Below are 7,275 nucleotides of genomic sequence, written 5' to 3'. Positions count from 1 at the left end.
AGTGATGGCTAACTTTGTAAGGGTTCAAATAAAATTAGGCCATAAGTCTCAAAGTTGGGTTTCAAAGAATAAAAATTTCATCACGGTTGGCTTGAAAGGCTCAAACGGTCCAAACAACAGTTGCCTAAATCATTTTCAACGTTCCATGCTTTCTGGGATTTCGCCTCAAGAAACTACTAAGTCAATTCTAAATACTTAAACTTTCATGCATGCCTACCTTTCCTAAAGGACTAAAATTTTATGGTATGATTTGCATGCTTTATTAGAAATACATTTCATGTCATTATTAAGCTAACATAACAATTTATTGAAATAATCAAACTTTATTCATACTTAAATTTAGCATACTTAACAATATTCAAATTTATTGAACAAAAATATATCATATTCATAATTAAAAGAAAAATTTTATTCTGAGTGGAAATAATTTCAATTTTCGGTCCCCCCAACTTAAAATGAACAATGTCCTCATTGTTTAAAGTGAATAGATACTATACACCAGGTAGGATTCCAGAAAAGAGGAGGTGAGTCAATTTGACTGCTTAAGTACGAAGCTCTTCCTAGATCCAATCCTAGACATGTATATACCTATTGCCACACTTTAGACTTTACTACTTGTCCATAATTACTTTTGATTCTCATCTCTTATTTTATTGTGCAGAAATAAAAAATTCCTAATTAATCCTATTTCTAAGCTAAGTTGATAAAATTAATATATAAATTATAAATAATATAATTATATATTAAAGTTTATCAAATTATTAATAATATTAAAGATATTTATTCTAGATGCTTTTGAAAATATTCACAAAGAAAGGCACCTAGTTTTTTTATTTACTAAAAAGCGACTAAATTTTAAAATAATTCAATTAAGTCCCTAGACTTAATGATAATTTAAAATTGAGTTACAAATTAAAATTTGGATCAAAATTGACCCTTTTATTTGAAACTAAAAATTTATTTTTCCATTTAAAGGATAATTTCTTGGAAAGTTATGTCAAAATAAATTCCCAGGAAAGATTGGAGGGGTCACAAATGGTCCCGCTTAAGTTCCAATCTCCTAGAGAGAATTTATTTAAACATACGTTACCCGAAAATATACTCTAAATCATTTATTCAAAAAGAAAAATGAAAAATTAAGTATCCGAGAAAATGAACGAGATTTTATCTCGTTCAATTTTACCTCCCCAATAATGTTTCAGGCACTGAGCATTAACTCAGAAATTACCTCCCTTACCTTGGAGTTCAACAAATCCGTATGGATAGAATTGGTGAATTGTAAATGGACCGGACCAACGTGATTTTAGCTTACCTGGAAAGAACTTCAATCTGGAATTGAACAAGGCTTGCTAACCTGCTTCAAATTCTCGAACTCGAATGTGGCTTTCATGCCATTTCTTGAGTCTTTCTTTAAGTAATTTGACATTTTCATATGAGAACATTCAGAACTCTTCTAACTCATTGAGTTGGAAAATCCGTTTCTCTTTCGTGAGCTTAGGATCCAAATTAAGCCGTTGAAGAGCCTAGTAAGTTTTGTGCTCTAACTCCAATGGTAGATGGCAGGCTTTCCCAAAGACCAACCTAAAGGGTGGCATCCCTAACGGTGTCTTGTATGATGTTCTTTAAGCCCATAAAGCATCATCTAATATTGTGGACCAATCTCGTCGGTTCTGGCAGACTACCTTCTGAAGTATGCCTTTGATCTCCTTATTTGCCAGTTCAGCTTGCCCATTTGTCTGCGGATGGTAAGCTGTTGCAACCTTGTGTTTCACTCCGTGCTCGTCTAATAGCCATTTTAATCACTTATTCACAAAGTGGGATCCTTCATCACTAATGATAGCTCTTGGGGTTCCAAACCTTGTGAACACATGCTTCTGTAGAAACTTCATCACAACCTTAGCATCGTTTGTCAGATATGCCTCAGCCTCAACCCACTTAGACACATAGTCTACTGCTACTAGTATGTACTTGTGATCGCAAGACGGAGGAAAATGACCAAAAAAGTCAATACCTCATACATCGAATAACTCTACCTTAATGATGTTTATTCGAGGCATCTCATTTCTGTTGGTGACATTTCCAACCCTTTGACATCGATCACAGCTCTTCACATAAGCATATGCATCCTTGAATAGTGTTAGCCAAAAAAATCTGGCTTGCAATTAGCCAAAAAAATCTGGCTTGCAATACTTTGGCTGCTGTACATGTACCTCCGAAGTGTCCCCCACTTGGAGCTGAGCGATAGTGGTATAAAATCTTTGGTATTTCATCTTCTACCATGCATCTCCTGATCATCTGATTTGCACACCTTTTAAACACATATGGCTCTTCCCAGAAATAGTATTTTTTCATTTGTTGATACGTCTTATCAATTGACATCAAACCACAAGCTAAATAGTTTGCAATATCAGTGAACCAATGGGTATTATAGACATGATTTACCTTAAGGATATGTTCGTCTGGAAACCTCTCCTGAATTGGTATAAGAGGAGAATTCCCTTCTTGTGGCTCCAATCTGGACAAGTGATTTGCTACTTGATTTTCGAATCCCTTTTGATCTTGAATTTCTAGATCGAAATCTTGAAGTAGAATGATCAGCCTCAGCTTAGCGTCTTTCTTCGCAAGTAAATACTTAATTATCGAGTGGTCTGTATAGGCAGTCACTTTGGTACCGACCAGATAAGATCGAAACTTGTCGAAAGCAGACACAATAGCAAGTAACTCTTTTTTTGTTACCGTATAATTCAGTTGAGCTCTTGTTAGGGTTCGACTTGCATAGTAGATGGGATGAAAAACTTTGTTCCTTCGCTGGCTCAAGACAGCTCCAATTGCGAAGTCACTTGCGTCACACATCAATTCGCATGGCAAATCCCAGTCTGGTGTGACGATTATGGGTGCCGTGACTAATCAACTCTTCAAATCGTTGAAGGCTTTTAAGCATTCCTCATCAAACTTGAATATAGAGTCCTTATCCAATAATTTGCATAAGGGTTTAGCAACTTTGGAGAAGTTCTTGATAAATCTTCGATAAAAACAGGTGTGGCCCAAAAAGCTCCTAACACCCTTTACAGATGTTGGAGGTAGGAGTCTCTTAGTAACGTCTACCTTTGCTTTGTCTACCTTGATCCCTTGTCTCATTATCCGATGCCCTAGCACAACTCCTTCTCGTACTGTAAAATGACACTTTTCCCAGTTGAGTACAAGATTCGTTTCTTCGCATCGCCTTAGTACTTTAGTTAGATTGGCTAAGCAATCATCATAAGTATCTCCGAATACTGAAGGATCATCCATAAGAACTTCTAAATATTTCTCAACCATGTCAGTAAAAATAAGCATCATACATCTTTGAAATGTAGCAGGTGAATTACATAAACCAAATGGCATGCGTCTAAATGCAAACGTCTTTGTCGGACGGTGAATTTTTTGTGTTGATCTTAGGTGCTCTCGTAATCGATTATACCCTGAGAATCCATCGAGAAAACAGTAGTAATCTCGTCCTACGAGTCTATCCAGCATTTGGTCCAAGAACGGCAAAGGAAAGTGATCTTTCCTAGTCGCTTTGTTTAGTTTCCAGTAATCGATGCAGATTCTCCATCCCGTAACCATTCTAGTCTGTATCAACTCATTGTTCTCATTCTCTACGACTGTGATACCTTTTTTTTTGGCACATACTGGATCGGGCTTACCCATGAACTGTCTGAGATGGGATAGATGATACTTACATCTAACCACTTGATGATCTATTTTTTTTACTACGTCCTTCATGATTGGGTTTAGTCTCCATTGTCCATCGATCGTCCCTTTTTTCCCATCTTCCAGGATAATATTGTGCATGCATACAGATGGACTAATACCGTGAATGTCGGCTATGGTCCATCCGATGGCCTTCTTGAATTGTTTCAGAACTAAGATAGTTTCTCTTCTTGCTTAGTGGTCAATTTTGCTGAAACAATTGCAGGCAGAGTAGAAGCGTTACCTAAATAAACGTATTTTAAATGAGAAGGTAATACCTTGAGTTCTAATTTAGGTGGCTCCTTGATCGACGCTTTTGGTTGGGAATAGTCCCTCTTTTTTAACTCCAAAGATTCAAAATGGGATTGCAGATTAAATCCCCTTTGATTAGCTTCTAGCAATGCTAAGTATTCATCCTCCTCTTCATCATTTGGAGGATCCAATGTCAAAATTCTTTCCAGTGGGTCCTCAACAAAGTTGATTTCCTTCTCCACTATTAAATCCTCTAAATCGGAACTGCAGAGCAATCATCCATTGTGTCAGGAAATTGCATAGACTTAAAGACGTTAAATGTTACTTGATCATCCTGAACATGCATAGTGAACTCGCCCTTCTGCACATCAATAAGGGTTCTTCCGGTTTCTAGGAACGATCTTCCTAGGATGATTGGTAGTTCTTTGTCTACTTCAAAATCTAGAATTACAAAGTCAACAGGAAAGATAAACTTATCTACACGTACCAATACGTATTCGATTTTTCCTTCTGGATGTGCTAAGGATCGATCTACTAATTGAAGCGTAACTGTAGTTAGTCGAACTTCTTTTATCCCTAACTTCCTAAATATTGACATAGACATCAAGTTGATACTTACACCTAAGTCACATAATGCCTTACCACAATATGTTTATCCAATGTTGTACGGTATGGTAAAACATCCAAGATCCTTCAATTTTGGGGGTAGTTTGTCTTAAAGATATGCACTGCATTCCTTCGTTAGAGCTACCCTCTCAAATTCTCCAAGTCTTCGTTTCTTAGACAAGATATCTTTCATGAACTTGACGTAGTTCGACATTTGCTCAAGTGCTTCAACCAATGAGATGTTGATGTGAAGTTGCTTGAGTATGTCAAGGAACTTCTTGAATTGAATCTCCTGCTTCTGTTTCTGAAGTCTTTGAGGGTAGGGTGGTGGTGGTTTCATTACTAGGACTGATTTTGTTTGATTCGTCTTTGGCAATAATTCTGCATCTAACGACATTGTTAGTTGACCAGAATTATCTAGTCCTGAGGTTACTTTGTCGAGTTTTGCAGAGTCTGGTTTAGGTGGAACTGGAATTTCAAGACGTGGTTGAACTTCTTCTAAATCTTGAGCGTCAGCTGGCTTCTTTTCAATTTCGACAGTGTTGGGCTCTCCTGTCTTTCCGCTCCTCAATGTTAACGCTTTACAATGTTCCTTCCCTACATTTCTCAGATTCTCCTTGTCACTAGGTAGAGTACCTTGTGGTCAATTCCTTAGAATGGCATTATTTTTTTCCATGTATGCCTTCAATAGATTCTCTAAGCTATTGGATGGTTCCGCTTGGGTTGGTTTCTAAAATTGTTGGGGGAAACTAGGCGGCTGATTTGGTCTAGGTTGGGCGTAAGTGTTACTGGTTCCAATCCCTTGGTTACTTCAGGAAAAATTCGGGTGATTTCGCCACGATGAGTTATAAAAGTTGGATTGCAGTCCTTGCCTCCCTCGGTTTTGGTTTTGGTTACCTATGTAATATACGGATTCGGGGTTCGATAGACATTCTTTAAACAAATGTCCTTCCTCAAAATACGCATAGGCTATATTCTCAAATTGCTTAGGTGGTTGGGCTGCAAAACTGTTAGACCCATTAGTGGTAAGATTCTTAAGCATTGAGGATATTGAAGCTACTGAGATGCGAGTGAAGTGAGAGCGTCCACTTCATGTATTCCAGCGACTCGTCTGCCTGACGCTGCTCAATTGGTTGGCCATTGATAATTATTGCTAGCAATCCTCTCAATAATTTTGTAAGCCTCATTATAAGACTTAGAAAGGAGAGCACCATTAGTAGAGGCGTCCACTACGATCCTTGTGTGAGCGTTGAGACCATTATAGAATGCCTCAAGTTGAATGCATTTTCATTGGTTGGGATTCCATGATCAGGGCACTTTCGTAATAACTCTTCGTACCTTTCCCATGCCTCATACAGGGACTCATCATCCATTTTTTGGAAGGCAATGATCTCATTCCTCAACTTGGCATTCTTGCTCGGCGGGAAATACTTCATGAGGAATCTCTCGGCTAAATCTTGCCATGTAAAAATGGAGTTCGGTGGCAATGAGTTCAACCAAGCACGAGCTCTGTCCCTCAGCGAATATGGGAACAGCTTCAGTCGTAATGCATCTTCGGGTACTCTGGCTAACTTGAAAGAATTGCTCACTTCCATAAATAGTCTTAAGAGAAGATAAGGATCTTCAGTAGGCATTCCACTGAATTGGCCTACAGTCTGAAGCATCTGAAACATGGCTGACTTCAGCTCGAATTGTTGTGCCTCGATTTTGGGTCTCCTAATGCCCGTATTAAGATCGTTAAATATTGGCATGGCATACTATCGTAAAGCTCTATCCCTATCATCAGCAATAAGGATAGGATTCTGAGCAAGGTTTGCTCCGTTTCCTTGATTCATATTCTCAAAGTTTCTCTTCGGTCCTTCTTTGGTTCGCTTGTCTTCTTCCCTGTCAAAAGGTTCATTATATTTTAGGGTCCACAGGGAGTAAGCCGATAATCTGGTCAATACTCATAAACACCTAAAATAATCACAGAAAGATTAAGTAAGTAAAGATTTAAACAGGAAAATAAATAAACCAAAATATAAAAACAGATTCACAAATAATAGCTTTTTTTTAAAATAGTCCTCGGCAACGGCACCAAAAACTTGGAACGACGAAAATGTGTAAGTGTACACAATCACAAAAAGTAATAAAGTGACAAGTAAATGTCGAGTTATCGTACCCACAGGGACTGTAAAAAGGAATATTTATGAAATTAATGTTAAAACACTTTGGTGATGGAAAATATTTTGGTTTAAAGATGATTAAAAACTAAGGGTTAAAAACTAAGTAAAAAAAATTTAAAAATAAAAAGGTTCTAATGTACAATTTCAAATAAGGTTTAATCAAGATGATATAATTGTATTAGATTAATTACATTCCTTTAACTTAGAATTATTAAACTTATGTTTATACTGTTACGAACAAATTCACGGCAACTCGGTAATTTGCTAACTACTGCTCATACATACTTATTAAATTTATCAATATCTTGAACATTTTTCAATGTCAATCCAAGAGATTAATCAATCTTCACAAGCGTATAAAAGATCAAGTGAGGTAAGAGAGTATTTCTACTTTGAAACAGTTTAATCACAATAATCTTGCAAGTTATGCAAGGCATATGTATCGCCAAATACAATGCTAAATTAACTTTAGCTACCTTAGAAGAATAAACATGCACTAAAAATTTCAATATGATTTAAT

The 7,275-nt window shown here is 36.9% G+C and overlaps 1 non-coding gene across 1 annotated transcript; it reads left to right on the top strand.

The window, feature by feature from the left end:
* Nucleotides 1-5,889: 5,889 nt before the first annotated feature.
* Nucleotides 5,890-5,996, top strand: LOC128040215 (small nucleolar RNA R71). The gene has a single exon (XR_008194873.1). It is a non-coding gene; the product is annotated as a small nucleolar RNA R71 (small nucleolar RNA).
* Nucleotides 5,997-7,275: the final 1,279 nt, after the last annotated feature.

This window comes from Gossypium raimondii, chromosome 3, assembly GCF_025698545.1.
Source record: "Gossypium raimondii isolate GPD5lz chromosome 3, ASM2569854v1, whole genome shotgun sequence".
Lineage (NCBI taxonomy): Eukaryota > Viridiplantae > Streptophyta > Magnoliopsida > Malvales > Malvaceae > Gossypium > Gossypium raimondii.
This window is presented reverse-complemented; position numbering and strand designations above follow the sequence as displayed.